Consider the following 23,996-nt stretch of genomic DNA (forward strand, 5'->3'; position numbering starts at 1 on the left):
ATCATATTAGCAATCACCCTGCACATTCAAAGCATTGTTACTGTAAGATTCCTGTGTGGCAATTTAATATAAAGCATTAAATTGTTAGTTTCTTGGTGTGAGAACAGCCACAGATTTTGGTTTTGTAAAATTACTTTTTCATATCAACCACATTTTACACTGGAGACTGCTGCTCTGACTTGGTGAATAATAATGGAGAAAAACACATCACTTTGATCTCTTGTAATTTGTGATGGTCATTCATAAGTGACTGATTCGTTGTTATCATGTGAATGATACTCTTCTGTCCTTGTTGGTTGAGTATGCTGTAGTGGATAAGGAAACATGGAAACATTAAAAGTCTCTCATCTTTCTCCTGGTGTCAGATTTCACAGAAAAAGATGGCACTGGGTTAAAAAGAACAGGGGTTTGGACTGTGTGTGTGTGTGAGAGAGAGAGAGAGAGAGAGAGAGAGAGAAAGAGAGAGAGAGAGAGAGAGATGGAGATGAGGGACATGGATGAGAGTAATGAGATAGAGGGACAGAGAGCAAAGATGAGAGTGGATACTTGTTCTCTGTGTGCAGGTAGGTCTGGCTGTTTGTGGAGAGTCCAGAGAGAGTGAGGGGAGGAGGCCAGGTGCTGAGCCAACACTGGGCCAGATTCAGCTATAGGCTAACAGCCAGATCTGTAGAGAAAAAACAGCAGTGGAGCACTGAACCCCCCCCCCCCCCCCCCCCCCCCGACTCCACCTCATATCAGGGGAGTGATTAAGAAAGCAGTTTTGGAAAAGAGAGCAAGAAGAACTTTATGTGGATTAACTTTTCTGTCATTCTTTGTGACTCATTGTGTTCTGATTTTGGTTATTATTTGGTTAATTCCTTGATTTCTGGATTTACTCTTGATAAGATCAAACCATGCATATTAAGATACTTTTTATCTGCAGATACAAGTTAAATTAACAGAACACCGCTACAGTTGCTCACTGACTTATTAAATAAGTAATAAGTAATAAGACAGTGCATGTAGAACTCCTGAAAGCCCCTGAAAAAGAAACTTAAAAGAAAGACTGAGGATCAAGCTTAGAAGACTGGAAACAGATTAATTAAGTTGTGGGTAGGGAAGGAAAGGGATAGAACAAAAAGAGAAAAATGGTGAGGCTAATGGTCATATCAGAACCTACTTCATGATTCTTCTGTGTAACAGGGAGAAAAAGCCAGGCTTATTGCCTTAGAGGAAAAAAAATCCTCTCTGGAATGACTGCAGCAGCCAACATCAACACAACCCTCTAGGTGCTCAGGAACAGAGGCAAGAACACTGAATAATAAACACTGAACACTTTGAATAAAAAAAATGCTCAGTATCATAACAATAACAGACCTATTTTTGAGACTTGGTGTCTACCACTAAGTCAGGGTTTCAGGCCAGTGTATGGAGTGTTAAAATTACTGTGAACAAATCAAAATATTTTGGAGATTGTTTATTTTAAAGCCCACATGGGAATACGTCTAATCATTAATTTAATGGAGACATTATTTATCTTTTGTTCTGACAATGACTTGAACTTTGGCTTCTCTGCTACACATTGTCTAGTTAAAAGAGAAAATCTGGTATTTGCTGTAGAGGTAAAACAGTTAGTCCATTAATTAGTCGACAGAAATTGAACAATTTATAAGCTATAAGCTTGGACTTTTGCTGTTTGTTACACAAAACAAGTAATATAAAGACTTCACATTGGGCCTTACAAAATTAGGATACGCATCTTGCACTATTTTCTGACATTTTATTGAGCAAACAATTAATAGATTGATCAAGAAAACAGTTTGTCAGATAAATCGATAATGAAAATAACTTTTGCAGCCATTAATTACCTCCACTACTGGTAATTGTTTTATCCACCAGAGGAGCCTTACATAATAGTCCTGTTTTTGCTCAGGCTAAACTCTGTATTGTCCTTCCCTGTGTGTCTTGAACACAGGAACGGAGTAAGGAGTTGTCTTGTGTTCACATGTGCAGTTGTTTCACTTTCATCTGAAAAATCAAGCTTGGGCCTGTACCTCCAAACACACACACACACACACACACACACACACACACACACACACACACACACACAAACACACAAACAATACAAAGAGAGTTCTGGATGGTGACTGCGTTTCACCTCAGTTGTACTGGTGTTGCAATGCTAGAGAATGGTGTTATAGTGGGAGACGAAACAAGAGGAAGAAAAGCAGCTTTTTTGTTTGTTTTTTTTGCACTCTCATAATGCTCAAAGATTCTGGATGACACATGAAGGACTTTTGTTGCAGTAATCTGTCTGTAAATAGACGTGTGTTTTTTCTCATGGCCCTGGTATTGAATTGGGATCCACTATCATTTATCCCTTAAAGTGTTGTTAAACAATATGTATTACTGAAACATTAAAAAATGTTTCTTTTATTTTTAAATTTAAATTGTAGTTTTTCTTAGTCTAGTCTAGTCCAAGACTGGATTTCTGAGGAAACCACTGAATGTAACTGGAATGTTTTTCCGCATTAATATGTCTTGTCTGTAGCCATCACATGGACACCACAGTGGTAACTGTTGAAGAAGAAAAGTATTCACTTTCCTTGCCCATATTTTTACAGCCAGTGTTACAAGGATATTTACCATCTGATCACAGTTTCCTACCTTTGCCTTTAGCCTAAATAATGTTCACATACCTGCTGTATTTAGCAGAACCTCTTGCAGACAGTAAATCTCAGACCACATGATGGAGCGATGACTGGCCTCACTAATGACAGGGGAGATTGATGTGATGTTTGACTTCTTCACAACGACATCACTTCACCGTTTCTGTTTTCAACAGCATGCCATCACCATGTTGGTGCTGTGATGGCTGGTGCTACACTGAATCATGTGTTTGACAGTGCACTTTGATCTTTAACATAACCCTAACATTGTACAATAATACCTTATGTTTATGAGACACCAACACGCAAAAAAGAGGATAGTTGAGTACAGAGTAATGTGTCACCTGACAGGATGACTGAAATCTGAGTTTGATGTCAGATTGTACAGCTCATGCTGGTCTCATGCTGGTCTAAAATTTCTGCCACAGGAAATGTCACCTATAATATAACCTGTAATCTGGTAAATGACCAAACCAAATTGTTCAATAAAAATTGTTTTGTATAAAGATGTGGACAGTTCTGCAACCTTTTTCCACAGTGGATCTGTTTTGATATTACATAACGGAAGAGTGATCAAATAAGCAGTTATAGTAAACTAGTTAGATCAACACCTCTTACTATGCTCTCTTGTGACAAGGTGTACCATGCACACATCATGGTTATGATTGTTCATGATTTGTAAAGTGCTGTTCTCAGCATATAATACACTCATATACAGTTGTATTCTTTATGCAAACTTAAACGATGATAGCCCTCAAACTATTTTCATTTTTATGTTCATTTCAAATCAGAATTGGTCGGTTGCATTTTTAATTTTATCAGGTTTGATTAAACTGTTGTTGTCATATAGACTACTTGTATTTTGGATATTTTTTCTTGGCTGTCTCAAAACATTTGTTAGTTTCAGTTTCAGACTCATTATAGAACAGAAGATAACATCTTTGTGTATTCATTGCTTTGTGTCCTTGATCTCATGTTTTTTCAGTGTTTTTGTGTGGTGACCTGTAATATCCCATTCATCCTTGAACTTGTAGGTAGCTCATGAACTCCGTCTAGTGAACTTGACAAAAATATTTCTGTGTATCCGTATGTAAGCATGGGGCAAGCAAAGGTCCAAAGGTCCTGTACACAGCCAGACTAGGTGGTGTTCCCTGTGTGTATGTGTGCTGAAATATGTGTAAGCTAGCTTGAGTGTGCTCTCTCTGCTGTCTTTATCATTGACCTTTCCACATTCCATAACCTGCCTCTGGAAGTCAGCCCTTATTGGCTGTAACACTGCATGCTTTGTTTGAACTCGGCCTTGGGATTGGCAGGTTTGTGTTTCTGGCTCTGATACGTTGAGTGGACCTGTTCCTGCTGTATTTTTTACTCTCAAAGGAATGTCAACAAGGCTTATCCTCATTGAAGCTAACACCTTGTTGTCTCTAGATAGTAAGGAGCAGATAATGAAACAAATAGACTCAGACTGGCTTTGATAAGGAACTCTTATTGTAAACTGATCTGATGTGTTTTAACATGCTTTGATGTTAAGTTAGTTTTCTGATGAAGGTGGAATATGAGGAATATTTTAGCAACAGCTGTAGTCCTTCAGTCACTTCCCTATTTACATTAGGCTGAAATGTTTGTGATTTAGTCATTTGTTAGTATTTCAATAAGGCATACATAACAACTACAACTTGTGTTCAGTACAGTAAATCTCTTTGTAGTATAGGTGTTTGTTTATAGTGTTTTAAAACCATGAAAGTATTTGTGCTGTTTAGTTTGGCAACAGTCACAGCACCATGAGCAAACACAGTGGGACACACAGTCAAAAATCAAGTCCTTTAACCCAGCAAGCAGCGTCAAAATATGTGATTAAAATGAGAGAATTCCTTGGTCAGTGTTGCCCAAAGTTTTGTTGCATTAATGATGATGTGTTTTTTCATTTGGCCTTGACTCACTATCTTTGTGTCTTTGGTGATGGGTCTGTTTATATTAGTGAGCAGACCTGGTATTTCACAGTAGCCTGCCTTGATCGGACTGCTAAGAATAGCAATAATTCGCGTCATACTGTCAGTGTCTGTTGTGCCTGTGATTGATATTGTCATTTGACAGAGGCAAAAAATGCACTTTAATTCTCATTAACTGAAATTACTCACTGGACGTGCAACAAATATCAACGTTTCATTAGCCACCACCTTCGTTTGCTTCACTTGATATTTCATAGACTCAATCACTCAGTCAGTACAAATATTGACTTAATATTTGCAATTGGGGCCACTCAATGTACCATTTATTATTGTAGTAAATATGTATACAATAATGGTTGGTCTGTGGTTTTATTGGATCTGTAAATTAATTTTAACTGCTATTTTGAGAATTGATTAATTGCTTAAGTTGTTTTGTTTACTGGCAAAAATACCCAAAATTATTTGGTAATTTTGTCTTATATTTTATCTGGAGGTCTTGTAAAGACATAAAGCCAGGTAAAGGCATAAAATGTAGTTCCCTAAAAACCCTTAAAAGGTCTTTCCTGCCATATACTTTAACAGTTTAAGTTCTAACTTCTTTTGTATGTGGGTGCAGCTGTTGTGAGACATCTGTAAACTACAAGTGAGACTGGTGCAGCAGTGTGTTGTGCATGTCTAATCCTTTCTTGTGAACTTTGCCATCAGACCTGTAGCTAACAGTATTGGTACTGCTGCTACAGTATCTTTAAACTGACTCATAATTGATGTTTCAATTTTGGCAAAAACTTTAATTAACTTAAATTAATTATCTTTTTTAAATATGTTAATCCAGTTTCCAGCCTCTTATTTGGGTCTAGGTCATGTTAATTCACATTATTAGGAATTATTGATATGGTGGCAAGTACTGACAATGTGATAGAAATATCAATAAATTAATATACTTGATAAATAAGTCCTTATCATCCTTACCACTTTTGAATAGCAGTAATCAGAGCCACAACAATGCGCACCTGTGATGACTAATTCATTATGTATGAAGTCGGAGAGAGAAGAGGAGCGGATGAAAATATTTTGCTGTCTTTTATTGACAACTTTATATTTATTAGTAACTTTTGACATAAGGTTGTTTCTAATAAACTCGTGATAGTCTCTCTCTCTCTCCTCTCGCTCTCCCTCCCTCTCTTACCCGGTGACGTCATGATACTGGGCCGCGTTTTGCTGAAACCATAGGAATGCGACACACTTTGTATTTACAGCCCTAAGCGACAACACTTTGTTTTTATATCTGGGTTTTTACGATAATATTCATTATCTGGTACCGCGGTCGTTTCAGTTTATGAAGACGTAACGACGCCTCCGACGGTTTGACTAAGTTACATTTCTTCGCGGAAACAACTTTGTTGCTGTAGTGAGTCTGTTTTTTTCCCCTCGTCCTCAGCTGCGTTTCCGACATGAGATCAGGTGGATAGTGTGTTTCTGCTGGCTAAAAGAGTACCTGAGACTGTGAGTATCCCCGCTAACTTTTATCCACGCTTATGTCGCTTTACTGTATTTTAACTTTTGTCGTGTATAAACGAGTTAAGAGTTTAAGGTATATGTTAAAATTTCTGGTGGGTCTGTGCTGCGTTGCTGGGACCGAGCGAAAGTTAATCTGGGCCACAAAAACAAAACTCTGTTGTTGAAATCTCACAGCACGGATTAACTGTGAGTCAGAAAAAACATAATAACTTTATTGTTTGCCTTGTGTGAAGGGGGGTAGCGAGCAACCAAGCAGCGAGAGAGCGAGGGATGATTTCTGTTTGACACAGACAGCCCTGTTGGATGGCTGGGAACTGACTGTATGACTGTCTCTTTTAACTCCCCTCCCTCCTCTCCCTCACTGTTGCCATTCAAACCTCTCACTGACTGCTCATATTTGTGACTGTCAAGACAGCTGCTGGACTCAGCTAACCCGGTCATGTGTCTCCCTTTGCACAAGTGTTGGTGACACGTGGGGACGAGAGGGGAGGCAGATTTTGGTAGTGATTTGCTGGTGTCCTGTGTCTTTGTGTTTAAACTCAGTAGGAAGTTGGGTACTTGTGCTTTTTTGTCCAGGAAGTTTGTTTTATGCATTTTATGATTTTAGTTACTTAACAAAAGGACTTCCTAATCTGACATAGAGCATAGAGATGACAGGGCTATCAGTGTTGCTCATTTTTGAGTGTGTTCAATTTAAGTTTGTTAGAATATGATTTAGGTGTTTCTTAGGTATATTTATAAATGTTATGTAATGTAGGTTAGGGTTAGATATCAGATCTAATATCAACACAGTAAAGTACATAGTTTCAAGATGTCTCACAAATCCTTTATATCCTGTCTCTTTTTTCCTTTGAATAATGTAGAAAACACTCAGGAAGGTATAGCAAATATATATTTAAACTTCAGTCTAAGAGTTTTAGATCGCATTATAAATTTATTAAAACTTAAAGTTACCTAATTTGATAAGGAATGGAATTCAGTAAAGTGCTAACATTTCAGTGCTATTAAATCTAAATTTCTAAGTTGCAGTTTTGGATATTACACAGCAGAATAATTATTCTTAATATTGGGCCAGAGTTACTCACCTGCATCAGTTTCCATCAGTGTCTTTATTTCAGGCTGGTCCTCAGTGGTCGTTATCTTTCCAGAATATACTATGGGCTAATGAATGCAGAGACTCATCATAATCACTTGGTCAAAATGATAACATCAAACAGAAGCCCCTTTTAATCACAGAACACGCTAAGTTGCTATTAAGATCACCCCTCAGTATAATGCCTTTGCTTTTTTACACTGAACCAAACAAAAGTGACATTATGCATGCTAGCATCTGTCCCACTCTGCCAGCTCTTCCCTAGCACAAATGGCAATTTGGCTCTTACCTCCACTGCTGGTTTTATACCTTTAATACAGAACAGCAAGGTGGAGTAAAGGCACAACATTCGCACCTTGAACAGGCTGTATAAATTGGTCTGTAGTTAGTGATTCACTTCTTCAGCCGTGAGTTGAGTCTTTGATATGCAGTCCTACCTTGATGTCTAATGTGAAAGAGTGATAGCGGTTGGAGGCCCATGTTTTAACACTGATATCTGTTTTTACCTGTTGTTGCATGTCAGATCTCAGAATGTCGGCATCAGTTGGCCATCAGCTGGTCGATGTAGTTTTATGTCAATGGAACTTAAGCAAGTGTAACAACCAGTTCTGTATCTTAACTACCTAATTTACTATAATGGTAGGCAGATGTAAGCAGGCCCACTCTGTGTAATATGGAAGCTGAGACTGTCACACGCACATTGTTGTGAACAGGCTGATGCTCGTTAGAGCAGTCAGTGGCTCCAAGGTCGCATAGTGTACAGTATGTTTGCACAGCACTTTATAAATCTGGGAAACGCTGGGAGAGAGGTGTTGTCCTCTGTGTGTGTGTGTGTGTGTGTGTGTGTGTGTGTGTGTGTGTGTGTGTGTGTGTGTGTGAAGTTGTGTGTGTTTGCAGTAGTGAGAGAGCAGGCTATTAATTATCACCCCTGATTCAGCACCAGCAAGCTAATGTAAGAGCACTACAACAACTATGGTAACCTGAATACTGCTGTCTGTTTTTTTGGCATCTCACTTTTTAAATCTGTTTCTGTGTTCTGTGATCTCATTAAAGAGCTAATACCTGTGTGTTCGTTTCTTAGCTTTGGTCAAGGGACCGCCTCAAAGGACCATTTAAGTAAAAAATACTCTTAATTAAATATAGCGTGAGAAATTGTGGGTGGACAGACACTGGTAATGTTTTTTTGCTTTGGCGGGTAACTTTGTGTGCTCTACCAGTTTCTTTGGCAGGTCACCATTTAGAGGCTGTTTTTTTATTGCCTCAATTCTGGATGTGGATGGCTGTAAAAATGGGATTTAACACTCATTGTGGCCTGTATGCAAACAAGAGGGTTTCTATGCATTAATTAACCTTTTTCCTGAGGTCCAAAAACATCTGAGTTCTGCATTAGACAAAGGTCATAGTCATCAGCAATTAAAATGATCACCAACTTGTGATAACTGAATGAAAGTATTCAGAATACTGAAGTTAAAATTCGGTATTGTTTTGAGGCATCAAAACTTGTAATACAAGTTTTTTGTGAATATGTGTTTTTATATTAAGCAACTGCAAGTTAACAGTTAATTACATTGGTTTATTTGCTGTGTTATAAGTTGTTGTAATAAGAGAAAATCCTCCAAACCATCTGAAACAAATCATAAAGATTTACAGTAGTTTTTGAAGTGTGTTTACATTAGCCCTCTCAACCCCTGCTGTCAGTGTCTTCTTAGGAAGATAGTTATGTAAGGTATGTCTCTATAGAACCACAGACAGAAAATCATTAGAGTGGCAGGAGGAAATGTGTGATGCATGCTCTCTGTCATGGCTGATGCTGAGTAGGTGTTTTCAAAGTAATGGTGTTTTCCCTGTTCTGCAATTTTATGATGATTTGGAGCTAATATGAAGGGACACTCTACATGTGTGTTGGTAGGTTTAGATTTGCTTATAAAGTACATTACCAAGAACTTTACAACTCATATAAATTTGGATCTGGTTACCATTCAGAACCATTTCAGACCCATCCGTATCATTGCAGCTAAATAGAATTGTTGTGACTGATGCTGTCTTTCTGAGTGCGGACCACCCACGTACAATACTTGAATCAGGCCAGAGGACAGCAGTTTCATCTAGAGCTCATCAGCCTGGCTCTGGCCCACTGACTGGACAGGCTTTCTCACTGCTCAGCCAGGCATACATGAGCAGCAGTGGAGCAATACAAGGAGAGAGAGTGGGGGAGAGAGAGGTTGAGTCTAGGAGAGAGACTGGGATGAGGAGGAGGGATTGAGAGGAGACATATGTCATGGACAGACATGGATAGACAGAGGGTGGGGGGAGAGATGATGATGAAAGGGTGGTGGATTTTGAGTGGGAAGGAGGGAAAGCTATGATTTATAGATATATACTATGGTGGTGGTGGTGGGGGGCTCTTCTTGAAGCCTCTGGTTTACTCTGTGAGAGGGCGTTAACAATGTTTGAGTGGGTGGCAGGGTGCAGCAGTGTAGCTCTGTACTATTTTAGCCTCAGGATGACAGCTCTCTGTAAGATTTTTCTATCTGTAGACTTGACTCCAGATCAGTGGGCACAGTTTTATCTCTGAGCTTTATGTGTGGACCTTTACTGTCACACACTTAACATAATATTAATGTAATATACAATAAAAAATTGCCACTTCACCAAATTAGTCCTGAGTTATAGGAAAACTGTTAAACAACAGGGTGTTAGCACACCTTAATAGGTCTCAGAAGTATTAGTGTAAATTTACTGTGTCAAACCCTGCCAGAATGGTTCCACGTTTCCTTTTATTCGTCAAATAAATCTTCTCAGTATACTACTTGTGCAAAATCAAACTGGTTTCATTGTTACTACTAAGTTTATTTGTAGGTGATATTTCTGTGAATTTCTGTGTGAACTGGCATGTTAGAGATCTTAACAGGTTTAAAACTCATTAAGGGAATGCACAGAGACCTGTAATCAACCCTGAGAGTAATGTGGAGGTTAGTCAGCTCCACATACTGTGATTAGTTGGTACATGGGGTTGTTAATTCCATCTGTATATTTCCATTTAATTTACTGAGACAGCATTTTATAGAAACATTAAATAAAACAAATATTTTAGTGCTCATGAACAGCAGACACATGTTGCTCCCATTCTCCTGTCTGACACTGTGTTTCACACACAGAATTTCCTGTTTTATGATGATGGGAATATGGAGGAGTGTATGAGCGGCTTAGCCCCATGGTTGTCTTGAGTTATGGGAGGATGACTGAACACCTGCTGCAGTTGTTAATCACTCTCCTTATCTCTGTGCCTGGAGCTCACCTGTTCCCCAGCACCTGTTCAACTCTCTGAATGTTGGTCCAAGGCTGGTGTGATATGGGAAAGAGAACCCTGATTATTAGGGCCCTATTGGAATTTCTCTGATTATTATTATTCTCATTACACTAAAATTGCATTAGACCTGGCAAAAATTGACATGGGGTCTTGTTCATTGGTGCTGTAAAATAGCTCCATAGCACCGCCAGGAAATTTTCATAACCCCTTGCCATTGGGCTTAGTGAGGTGGTAAGCGAAATTCTGAGGCATTATGTAACATGCGGAGATGCACAAAAAAGTCTCTTGACTTCATGACCTAAAACCAAAAGGAAGCCATTTTGATTTTTTTACACAAACTTTGCTTATTTTTTTGCCATTTGGCGACGTTGCATTTGAACGAACTCCTACAGATTTTATCATATCAACCTCAAACTTGGTCACTTAGTCAACACCTATGTGATTTCAAGTTGTCAAAAGCTTTACCTGATGTTGATGGGCATGGCTGTAGCGGCACCTCAAATTTTGATGTCTCACCGTGAAGCAGGACGTTGATGTAACTCAAACATACTTTGTTTAATCTGCCCCAAATTTCACAGTTTTACAACAAGCCTGTAATGAACACATCTACATTCCAGTATACAGATATAATCATAGCGCCACCTATTGGCAACAGGAAATGATGTGTTTTATCTAAGTTGGTTGATCTGATTCACCTCAGATGTGGTCAGACAAGCATTAAGATCATAATGGTGCTATATTGTGAAGACTGTGAGTCTTCATGGGACACCCTTGCTGTGGCGCCATGGCGAATTTCAGTCCTTTGCCATTAAACAGGAAGTTGTTGTAACTCCCACATAAACTGTCCAATCTGCCCCAAACTTAAAATATCTGTGTCATGGCCTGAACACATCTGCAAAGCAGTTTTCAGTCATAGTATTAGCACTACCTCTTGGAAAGAAGAAATGTCATACTGATATGCTCTCCCAGTGGGTTGACCACATCCACCTCAAATGTGTTCAGACAAGCATTGAGAACATGATAAGTCTTTATTGTTAAGATTGTGAGTCCTCATTGAAAGCCCGTGCCATGGCAATGTGGTGAATTTTGATGCTTCACCATTAAACAGGAAGTTGTTCTAACATCCATATGCACTGTCCAATCTGCCCCAAACTTCACATGTTTGATTAGTGTCATGGCCTACACATCTACATGCCAATATTCAGCCACTGTCATAACGTCACCGACTGGAAACAGGAAATGACATGTGTTATTCATCAATGTATTTCTCCCAGTATCTTGACACAGATCCACTTCATATTTGGTCAGAAAGAGAAGCAGGTAATTGTTCACTCTGAGGACAAAAGATAAAGGCTTAAGCCCTTTTTAGGGTCTATCTGTGCAGGTGGCCGCCTTTGTCCATGATGGAAATCTGCAACTGATGGGCACAGTAAGGGACTTCTCACTCATTCGTTCTGTGTCCACTGGTCACGCAGTTGCAGAACCGTGTCATGCAACCTGCGGGGACCCAGCAGCTGCATGTCCCACGACAGGTGCTGGGTGTGAGGGCTCATTCATTGCTGCTTGCAGCTTTAATTAGGGCCCGAGCAACGAGTTGCGTGGGCCCAACGGGGCCATGCAACGAGTTGCAAGGACCCTCTTGTTTTCGGTCTGTTTATTATTATTAGGGCCCGAGCAACGAGTTGCGTGGGCCCAACGGGGCCATGCAACGAGTTGCAAGGACCCTCTTGTTTTCGGTCTGTTTATTATTATTATTATTATTATTATTAGGGCCCGAGCAACGAGTTGCGTGGGCCCAACGGGGCCATGCAACGAGTTGCAAGGACCCTCTTGTTTTCGTTCGGTTTATTATTATTATTATTATTATTATTTTTTTTCTTCTTTTTCCGCCTCTTTGATCGCCTTTTTGAGGGCCTTAAAATGCGTCAAAACTCCTGAAAATTTGCAGACGCGTCAGGCACGGCGAAAAATTTAAGAATTTAGGGGTCTTGAGCATGGGTGTGGCAAAATGGCCTCGGTAGCGCCACCTACATTTTTAACGGAACAGCCCCTCAAGCCCGTTGCGCCTAAAAATCTGAAAATCTGCACACATATGTAACATCCCATGACGCACCAAAAAGTCTCTTGGAGCCATATTCTAAACCCAACAGAAAGTATTTTTATTTTGACCGGAAGGTGAAAAAATTGTGTGTTTTTGGCCATTTCCAGGGGTCGCTTGAACGCGAACTAGTCCTAGACGCATTATCCGATTGACTTCAAAATTTGATAATTTGTTCTTAAGACATAGACGAAGTTAAATTGCAAAAGTTTCGGACTTTTCATTGAAGGGCGTGGAAGTTATGGCCCCTCAAAGTTCGATCACTCGCCACAAAACAGGAAGTTGCTTTAAATTTGCTATATTTCGGCCATACTTTGTCCAAACTGCATCAAACTTTACAGGATTGTTAATGGTACCTATCTGCACACATCCATATGTCAATATTCATACAATTGTTGTAGCACCACCTATTTATAGCAGGAAATGACATATTTTATAGTGTGATGTCCAGTTTCTAGACGGGTGACCAGATTCACTTCAAATGTTGTCAGGACAGACTTAAGGATTTTTGGAAGACTGGCTCCGAAAATTGTGAGTTTGGGTCGAAGCGTGTGCCGGTTCTGGCCCGTCAAAGTTCGGAAACCCAACTTCCTGTTTGAAACCTCAGATTTTGGGGTAACTTCCTGTTGCGACTCTCTACTTTATCCTACAGATGGAGCCATTGTATTACTCTTTGATGGGTTTTTGGAAGGGGGTCTCTGTGTGTGTGTGTCTGTGTGTGTCTGAGGGGGGAGGGGAAGAGGAGTTGATTGTGTCTGTGAGAAGCTGCCACAGGGAGGTTACAGTCAATAGAGCCATGATCTGTCACAGATGATGAGCTCTGAATAATATTATCACAGAAAATAATTAGCATAAAAGCTTTTATTTAAAATTTTTACATCTGGGAAGTGTGAACTGTTACGCCAGCGTGTGCCCTGCGACCTGCGTTGACCCCGCGGTTGCCGGGGTCCCGCGGTCGCCGCTCCCCCGACGGACGCCGGGTGCGAGGGCCCGTTCAACGCTGCTCGCAGCTTTAATTATTATTATTATTATTTTTTTTCTTCTTTTTCCGCCTCTTAGATCGGCTTTTTGAGGGCCTTAACATGCGTGAAAACTTACCAAAATTTGCAGACGCGTCAGGCACGGCGAAAAATTTAATAATTTAGGGGTCTTGAGCATGGGCGTGGTAAAATGCCCTCGGTAGCGCCACCTACATTTTTAAACGGAACAGCCCCTCAAGCCCGTTGCGCCTAAAAATCTGAAAATCTGCACACATATGTAACATCCCATGACGCACCAAAAAGTCTCTTGGAGCCATATTCTAAACCCAACAGAAAGTATTTTTATTTTGACCGGAAGGTGAAAAAATTGTGTGTTTTTGGCCATTTCCAGGGGTCGCTTGAACGCGAACTAGTCCTAGACGCATTATCCCATTGACTTCAAAACTTAATAGTATGTTCTTAAGACATAGACGATGTTAAATTGCGGCAGATTTTGAGTTTTTGTTGAAGGGCGTGGAAGTTATGGCCCCTCAAAGTTCGATTACTCGCCACGAAACAGGAAGTTGCTTTATTTTTGCTATATTTCGGCCATACTTTGTCCAAACTGCATCAAACTTTACAGGATTGTTAATGGTACCTATCTGCACACATCCATATGTCAATATTCATACAATTGTTGTAGCGCCACCTATTTATAGCAGGAAATGACATATTTTATAGTGTGATGTCCAGTTTCTAGACGGGTGACCAGATTCACTTCAAATGTTGTCAGCCCCTCCTTGACAATTTTTGGAAGAAGTCCTCCGAAAATTGTGAGTTTGGGTCGAAGCGTGTGCCGGTTCTGGCCCGTCAAAGTTCGGAAACCCAATTTTGTCTCAGAAAGGTCAGATTTTGGGGTAACTTCCTGGTGCAACTCTCTACTTTATCCTATAGATGGAGCCATTGTATTACTCTTTGATGGATTTTTGGAAGGGGGTCTCTGTGTGTGTGTGTGTGTGTGTGTGTGTGTGTGTGTGTGTGTGTGTTTGTGTTTGTGTTTGAGGGGGGAGGGGAAGAGGAGTTGATTGAGTCTGTGAGAAGCTGCCACAGGAAGGTTACAGTCAAGAGAGCCAAGAGCTGTCACAGATGATGAGCTCTGAAAAATATTATGACAGAAAATAATTAGCATAAAAGCTTTTATTTAAAACTTTTACATCTGGGAAGTGTGAACTGTTATGCCAGCGTGTGCCCTGCGACCTGCGTTGACCCCGCGGTTGCCGGGGTCCCGCGGTTGCCACTCCCCCGACGGGCGCCGGGTGCGAGGGCCCGTTCAACGCTGCTCGCAGCTTTAATTATTATTATTATTATTTTTTTTCTTCTTTTTCCGCCTCTTAGATCGGCTTTTTGAGGGCCTTAACATGCGTGAAAACTTACCAAAATTTGCAGACGCGTCAGGCACGGCGAAAAATTTAATAATTTAGGGGTCTTGAGCATGGGCGTGGTAAAATGCCCTCGGTAGCGCCACCTACATTTTTAAACGGAACAGCCCCTCAAGCCCGTTGCGCCTAAAAATCTGAAAATCTGCACACATATGTAACATCCCATGACGCACCAAAAAGTCTCTTGGAGCCATATTCTAAACCCAACAGAAAGTATTTTTATTTTGACCGGAAGGTGAAAAAATTGTGTGTTTTTGGCCATTTCCAGGGGTCGCTTGAACGCGAACTAGTCCTAGACGCATTATCCCATTGACTTCAAAACTTAATAGTATGTTCTTAAGACATAGACGATGTTAAATTGCGGCAGATTTTGAGTTTTTGTTGAAGGGCGTGGAAGTTATGGCCCCTCAAAGTTCGATTACTCGCCACGAAACAGGAAGTTGCTTTATTTTTGCTATATTTCGGCCATACTTTGTCCAAACTGCATCAAACTTTACAGGATTGTTAATGGTACCTATCTGCACACATCCATATGTCAATATTCATACAATTGTTGTAGCGCCACCTATTTATAGCAGGAAATGACATATTTTATAGTGTGATGTCCAGTTTCTAGACGGGTGACCAGATTCACTTCAAATGTTGTCAGCCCCTCCTTGACAATTTTTGGAAGACTGGCTCCGAAAATTGTGAGTTTGGGTCGAAGCGTGTGCCGGTTCTGGCCCGTCAAAGTTCGGAAACCCAACTTCCTGTTTGAAACCTCAGATTTTGGGGTAACTTCCTGTTGCGACTCTCTACTTTATCCTACAGATGGAGCCATTGTATTACTCTTTGATGGGTTTTTGGAAGGGGGTCTCTGTGTGTGTGTGTCTGTGTGTGTGTGTTTGAGGGGGGAGGGGAAGAGGAGTTGATTGAGTCTGTGAGAAGCTGCCACAGGGAGGTTACAGTCAAGAGAGCCATGAGCTGTCACAGATGATGAGTTCTGAAAAATATTATCACAGAAAATAATTAGCATAAAAGCTTTTATTTTAAATTTGTTGCAACAAATTCAGGTTTCTTACAGCATTTTCCTTATTGAAAACTAAATTCTACCTGAAATGTATCAATAAAAATCTTCTTTTGCAGTTAATGTCACCAGTTTATAGTTTAGTTTTAATAGCATTCCCTGTCACTGATGTGCCTTTAATTATCGGTTCTATCAGGGATCATTTATGTGTTTATCTTACGGGGGTGAGCCACCTCACAGGTTGGTTATATTACCTGTTGACCTCAGCTCAGTGAGCTAAGACAATGTTTAATGCAGTGTTTTTTCTGATATGAAAATGGATATTATTCAGCACATCTAACCTCAGCAGGCCCCTCTTCAGAAACTCATATCTGCAGATGTCAAAGCTGGCTCAAAAAATTAAACTGGCTTCAAATTAATTTGAAGGAATTGTAGGTTATTTTGAATTCATGTAATCTTACCATATGTCTCCCCTTGACCAAAGCTGAGCGTGGATTGATGCTGTCTTTACAGTTTGGTTTTGATCAGTTAGGAAATTTCACAAGGGGTCAGCTGATTTTTTCGTGTTACTCAGTGTACGGCAACAGGAAAAGTGCATGTCTACATCCACCGGCGTCGAGGTGAACCAGCTGAATATAAGCCACTCAAGTTGACGACAAGTGCATTGAAAAGTAAAAGCTGCTGGCCTTTACCTTTTCTTTGTCAAAGCGCCTGTTCAGCCAGTAGTTAGTAAAGTAATATTTTCAGCGTTGTCCACAGTCTCATGACATGTTTAACAGGAAGCACAGCACGCTGGTTAAGCTCATGGCAAACTGTTACTAACAGCTAAAATGAAAGCTTGTCTGTATGTAGTCTAACTGGTTAGTTTGTCACTAATCTCCAAATTTTGCAAATTGCTATAAACTTCACTCTCTTAAACCAGTAACAGTCTGAGCTGGACTGATAGGGGTCTGTATGGATAAAGATAAAATCCGAATGATACCCATCCCTACAGCTGGTTAGTGGCTTCGCCCTGACTTTAGGCAGCTGAGATATTCACTGTTCAAATAACTTCATTATAAGCCTTGTTTAAGCATAAATGATTTATATATGCACCCAATAACAGAACTTAAAAAAAATGCTTTTGCTCAAAGCTCAAAGCTTTTAAACTCAAGTTAAAACTGAGTTTTATCTCCTTTTGGGAGGGGGTATCTCTCTCTGTGTTTGTGTGTGTGTGTGTGTGTGTGTGTGTGTTTGTGTTTGTGTTTGAGGGGGGAGGGGAAGAGGAGTTGATTGAGTCTGTGAGAAGCTGCCACAGAGAGGTTACAGTCAGGAGAGCCAAGAGCTGTCACAGATGATGAGCTCTGAAAAATATTATCACAGAAAATAATTAGCGTAAAAGCTTTTATTTTAAATTTTTACATCTCGGAAGTGTGAACTGTTACGCCAGCGTGTGCCCTGCGACCTGCGTTGACCCCGCGGTTGCCGGAGTCCCGCGGTCGCCGCTCCCCCGACGGGCGCCGGGTGCGAGGGCCCGTTCAACGCTGCTCGCAGCTTTAATTAGGGCCCGAGCAACGAGTTGCGTGGGCCCAACGGGGCCATGCAACGAGTTGCAAGGACCCTCTTGTTTTCATTCGGTTTATTATTATTAGGGCCCGAGCAACGAGTTGCGTGGGCCCAACGGGGCCATGCAACGAGTTGCAAGGACCCTCTTGTTTTCGTTCGGTTTATTATTATTATTATTATTATTATTTTTTTTCTTCTTTTTCCGCCTCTTTGATCGCCTTTTTGAGGGCCTTAAAATGCGTCAAAACTCCTGAAAATTTGCAGACGCGTCAGGCACGGCGAAAAATTTAAGAATTTAGGGGTCTTGAGCATGGGTGTGGCAAAATGGCCTCGGTAGCGCCACCTACATTTTTAACGGAACAGCCCCTCAAGCCCGTTGCGCCTAAAAATCTGAAAATCTGCACACATATGTAACATCCCATGACGCACCAAAAAGTCTCTTGGAGCCATATTCTAAACCCAACAGAAAGTATTTTTATTTTGACCGGAAGGTGAAAAAATTGTGTGTTTTTGGCCATTTCCAGGGGTCGCTTGAACGCGAACTAGTCCTAGACGCATTATCCGATTGACTTCAAAATTTGATAATTTGTTCTTAAGACATAGACGAAGTTAAATTGCAAAAGTTTCGGACTTTTCATTGAAGGGCGTGGAAGTTATGGCCCCTCAAAGTTCGATCACTCGCCACAAAACAGGAAGTTGCTTTATATTTGCTATATTTCGGCCATACTTTGTCCAAACTGCATCAAACTTTACAGGATTGTTAATGGTACCTATCTGCACACATCCATATGTCAATATTCATACAATTGTTGTAGCACCACCTATTTATAGCAGGAAATGACATATTTTATAGTGTGATGTCCAGTTTCTAGACGGGTGACCAGATTCACTTCAAATGTTGTCAGCCCCTCCTTGACGATTTTTGGAAGACGTCCTCCGAAAATTGTGAGTTTTGGTCGAAGCATGTGCCTGTTCTGGCCCGTCAAAGTTCGGAAACCCAACTTCCTGTTTGAAACCTCAGATTTTGGGGTAACTTCCTGTTGCGACTCTCTACTTTATCCTATAGATGGAGCCATTGTATTACTCTTTGATGGATTTTTGGAGGGGGTCTCTGTGTGTGTGTGTGTGTGTGTGTGTGTGTGTGTGTGTGTTTGTGTTTGTGTTTGAGGGGGGAGGGGAAGAAGAGTTGATTGAGTCTGTGAGAAGCTGCCACAGAGAGGTTACAGTCAGGAGAGCCAAGAGCTGCTTTACACGCGGTATAAAAACTTCAGTTAAGATTTGAGCTGTCACTTGAGAAAGCATCATGCCAAAAACTAAGGAAATCACTGTAGACTTGAAGAAAAGAATTGTCGATGCTCAGGAAGCAGGAGAAGGATATACAAAGTTATCACAGCATTTCCAAGCGTCAAGAACTCAAATGAGAAGCGTCACCGAGAAATTCAAGGAGAGCCACACTGTGCAGAACAAGCCTGGCAGAGGTAGGAAGCCAAAGATTTCAATGACCCTGGAAAGAAAACCAGTGAGAGACCTGTCTAAAAACCCCATAAACGCTGCCAAGACACTAGTGAATGACTAAGTTAAGTCTGAAATTGTAGCCTCAAAGAAGATTACATGAATTCATGTAATCTTACCATATGTCTCCCCTTGACCAAAGCTGAGCGTGGATTGATGCTGTCTTTACAGTTTGGTTTTGATCAGTTAGGAAATTTCACAAGGGGTCAGCTGATTTTTTCGTGTTACTCAGTGTACGGCAACAGGAAAAGTGCATGTCTACATCCACCGGCGTCGAGGTGAACCAGCTGAATATAAGCCACTCAAGTTGACGACAAGTGCATTGAAAAGTAAAAGCTGCTGGCCTTTACCTTTTCTTTGTCAAAGCGCCTGTTCAGCCAGTAGTTAGTAAAGTAATATTTTCAGCGTTGTCCACAGTCTCATGACATGTTTAACAGGAAGCACAGCACGCTGGTTAAGCTCATGGCAAACTGTTACTAACAGCTAAAATGAAAGCTTGTCTGTATGTAGTCTAACTGGTTAGTTTGTCACTAATCTCCAAATTTTGCAAATTGCTATAAACTTCACTCTCTTAAACCAGTAACAGTCTGAGCTGGACTGATAGGGGTCTGTATGGATAAAGATAAAATCCTAATGATACCCATCCCTACAGCTGGTTAGTGGCTTCGCCCTGACTTTAGGCAGATGAGAAATTCACTGTTCAAATAACTTCATTATAAGCCTTGTTTAAGCATAAATGATTTATATATGCACCCAATAACAGAACTTAAAAAAATGCTTTTGCTCAAAGCTCAAAGCTTGTAAAGTCAAGTTAAAACTGAGTTTTATCTCCTTTTGGGAGGGGTATCTCTCTCTGTGTTTGTGTGGGTGTGTTTGTGTTTGTGTTTGAGGGGGGAGGGGAAGAGGAGTTAATTGAGTCTGTGAGAAGCTGCCACAGAGAGGTTACAGTCAAGAGAGCCAAGAGCTGTCACAGATGATGAGCTCTGAAAAATATTATCACAGAAAATAATTAGCATAAAAGCTTTTATTTTAAATTTTTACATCTGGGAAGTGTGAACTGTTACGCCAGCGTGTACCCTGCGACCTGCGTTGACCCCGCGGTTGCCGGGGTCCCGCGGTCGCCGCTCCCCCGCACCGAGGGCCACCGGCACACGGGTGCGAGGGCCGCCGTTCAACCGCTGCTCGCAGCTTTAATTATTATTATTATTATTTTTTTTCTTCTTTTTCCGCCTCTTTGATCGCCTTTTTGAGGGCCTTAAACATGCGTCAAAACTCCTGAAAATTTGCAGACGCGTCAGGCACGGCGAAAAATTTAAGAATTTAGGGGTCTTGAGCATGGGTGTGGCAAAATGGCCTCGGTAGCGCCACCTACATTTTTAACGGAACAGCCCCTCAAGGCCCGTTGCGCCTAAAAATCTGAAAATCTGCACACATATGTAACATCCCATGACGCACACCAAAAAAGTCTCTTGGAGCCATATTCTAAACCCAACAGAAAGTATTTTTATTTTGACCGGAAGGTGAAAAAATTGTGTGTTTTTGGCCATTTCCAGGGGTCGCTTGAACGCGAACTAGTCCTAGACGCATTATCCGATTGACTTCAAAATTTGATAATTTTGTTCTTAAGACATAGACGAAGTTAAATTGCAAAAGTTTCGGACTTTTCATTGAAGGGCGTGGAAGTTATGGCCCCTCAAAGTTCGATCACTCGCCACAAAACAGGAAGTTGCTTTAAATTTGCTATATTTCGGGCCGTACTTTGTCCAAACTGCATCAAAACTTTACAGGATTGTTAATGGTACCTATCTGCACACATCCATATGTCAATATTCATACAATTGTTGTAGCACCACCTATTTATAGCAGGAAATGACATATTTTATGGTGTGATGTCCAGTTTCTAGACGGGTGACCAGATTCACTTCAAATGTTGTCAGGACAGACTTAAGGATTTTTGGAAGACTGGCTCCGAAAATTGTGAGTTTTGGTCGAAGCGTGTGCCGGTTCTGGCCCGTCAAAGTTCGGAAACCCAACTTCCTGTTTGAAACCTCAGATTTTGGGGTAACTTCCTGTTGCGACTCTCTACTTTATCCTACAGATGGAGCCATTGTATTACTCTTTGATGGGTTTTTGGAAGGGGGTCTCTGTGTGTGTGTGTTTGTGTTTGTGTTTGAGGGGGGAGGGGAAGAGGAGTTGATTGAGTCTGTGAGAAGCTAACACAGGGGAGGATACAGTCAAGAGAGCCATGAGCTGTCACAGATGATGAGCTCTGAAAAATATTATCACAGAAAATAATTAGCATAAAAGCTTTTATTTTAAATTTGTTGCAACAAATTCAGGTTTCTTACAGCGTTTTCCTTATTGAAAACTAAATTCTACCTGAAATGTATCAATAAAAATCTTCTTTTGCAGTTAATGTCACCAGTTTATAGTTTAGTTTTAATAGCATTCCCTGTCACTGATGTGCCTTTAATTATCGGTTCTATCAGCGTTCATTTATGTGTTTATCTTACGGGGGTGAGCCACCTCACAGGTTGGTTATATTACCTGTTGACCTCAGCTCAGTGAGCTAAGACAATGTTTAATGCAGTGTTTTTTCTGATATGAAAATGGATATTATTCAGCACATCTAACCTCAGCAGGCCCCTCTTCAGAAACTCATATCTGCAGATGTCAAAGCTGGCTCAAAAAATTAAACTGGCTTCAAATTAATTTGAAGGAATTGTAGGTTATTTTGAATTCATGTAATCTTACCATATGTCTCCCCTTGACCAAAGTCTTTACAGTTTGGTTTTGATCAGTTAGGAAATTTCACAAGGGGTCGGCTGATATTTTCATGTTACACAGTGTACGGCGACAGGAAAAGTGCACGTCTACATCCACCGGCGTCGAGGTGAACCAGCTGAATATAAGCCACTCATGTTGACGACAAGTGCATTGAAAAGTAAAAGCTGCTGGCCTTTACCTTTTCTTTGTAAAAGCGCCTGTTCGGCCAGTAGTTAGTAAAGTAATATTTTCAGCGTTGTCCACAGTCTCATGACATGTTTAACAGGAAGCACAGCACGCTGGTTAAGCTCATGGCAAACTGTTACTAACAGCTAAAATGAAAGCTTGTCTGTATGTAGTCTAACTGGTTAGTTTGTCACTAATCTCCAAATTTTGCAAATTGCTATAAACTTCACTCTCTTAAACCAGTAACAGTCTGAGCTGGACTGATAGGGGTCTGTATGGATAAAGATAAAATCCTAATGATACCCATCCCTACAGCTGGTTAGTGGCTTCGCCCTGACTTTAGGCAGATGAGATATTCACTGTTCAAATAACTTCATTATAAGCCTTGTTTAAGCACAAATGATTTATATATGCACCCAGTAACAGAACTTAAAAAAAATGCTTTTGCTCAAAGCTCAAAGCTTGTAAACTCAAGTTAAAACTGAGTTTATCTCCTTTTGGGAGGGGGTATCTCTCTCTGTGTTTGTGTTTGTGTTTGAGGGGGGAGGGGAAGAGGAGTTGATTGAGTCTGTGAGAAGCTGCCACAGAGAGGTTACAGTCAGGAGAGCCAAGAGCTGTCATAGATGATGAGCTCTGAAAAATATTATCACAGAAAATAATTAGCATAAAAGCTTTTATTTGAAATTTTTACATCTCGGAAGTGTGAACTGTTACGCCAGCGTGTGCCCTGCGACCTGCGTTGACCCCGCGGTTGCCGGGGTCCCGCGGTCGCCGCTCCCCCGACGGGCGCCGGGTGCGAGGGCCCGTTCAACGCTGCTCGCAGCTTTAATTATTATTATTATTATTAGGGCCCGAGCAACGAGTTGCGTGGGCCCAACGGGGCCATGCAACGAGTTGCAAGGACCCTCTTGTTTTCGTTCGGTTTATTATTATTAGGGCCCGAGCAACGAGTTGCGTGGGCCCAACGGGGCCATGCAACGAGTTGCAAGGACCCTCTTGTTTTCGTTCGGTTTATTATTATTAGGGCCCGAGCAACGAGTTGCGTGGGCCCAACGGGGCCATGCAACGAGTTGCAAGGACCCTCTTGTTTTCGTTCGGTTTATTATTATTAGGGCCCGAGCAACGAGTTGCGTGGGCCCAACGGGGCCATGCAACGAGTTGCAAGGACCCTCTTGTTTTCGGTCTGTTTATTATTATTATTATTATTATTATTATTATTATTATTATTTTTTTTCTTCTTTTTCCGCCTCTTAGATCGGCTTTTTGAGGGCCTTAACATGCGTGAAAACTTACCAAAATTTGCAGACGCGTCAGGCACGGCGAAAAATTTAATAATTTAGGGGTCTTGAGCATGGGCGTGGTAAAATGGCCTCGGTAGCGCCACCTACATTTTTAAACGGAACAGCCCCTCAAGCCCGTTGCGCCTAAAAATCTGAAAATCTGCACACATATGTAACATCCCATGACGCACCAAAAAGTCTCTTGGAGCCATATTCTAAACCCAACAGAAAGTATTTTTATTTTGACCGGAAGGTGAAAAAATTGTGTGTTTTTGGCCATTTCCAGGGGTCGCTTGAACGCGAACTAGTCCTAGACGCATTATCCCATTGACTTCAAAACTTAATAGTATGTTCTTAAGACATAGACGATGTTAAATTGCGGCAGATTTTGAGTTTTTGTTGAAGGGCGTGGAAGTTATGGCCCCTCAAAGTTCGATTACTCGCCACGAAACAGGAAGTTGCTTTATTTTTGCTATATTTCGGCCATACTTTGTCCAAACTGCATCAAACTTTACAGGATTGTTAATGGTACCTATCTGCACACATCCATATGTCAATATTCATACAATTGTTGTAGCACCACCTATTTATAGCAGGAAATGACATATTTTATAGTGTGATGTCCAGTTTCTAGACGGGTGACCAGATTCACTTCAAATGTTGTCAGCCCCTCCTTGAGGAATT

The 23,996-nt window shown here is 40.9% G+C and overlaps 1 protein-coding gene across 2 annotated transcripts in view; it reads left to right on the plus strand.

The window, feature by feature from the left end:
• pak4 (p21 protein (Cdc42/Rac)-activated kinase 4) overlaps positions 1-23,996 on the plus strand; it is a 62,123-nt gene that overhangs the window by 2,370 nt on the left and 35,757 nt on the right. Inside the window, exon 1 of one of the 2 annotated variants that reach the window (XM_018660503.2) lies at positions 5,804-6,103. The exons of the other annotated variant lie outside the window; for it this stretch is intronic. The gene's annotated coding sequence lies outside the window, so the exon portion shown is untranslated. Of the gene's footprint in view, positions 1-5,803; positions 6,104-23,996 lie in introns of those variants that run through there. 2 annotated transcript variants of the gene reach the window in all.

This window comes from Lates calcarifer, linkage group LG21 (genome assembly GCF_001640805.2).
Source record: "Lates calcarifer isolate ASB-BC8 linkage group LG21, TLL_Latcal_v3, whole genome shotgun sequence".
NCBI classification, from domain to species: Eukaryota; Metazoa; Chordata; class Actinopteri; family Centropomidae; genus Lates; species Lates calcarifer.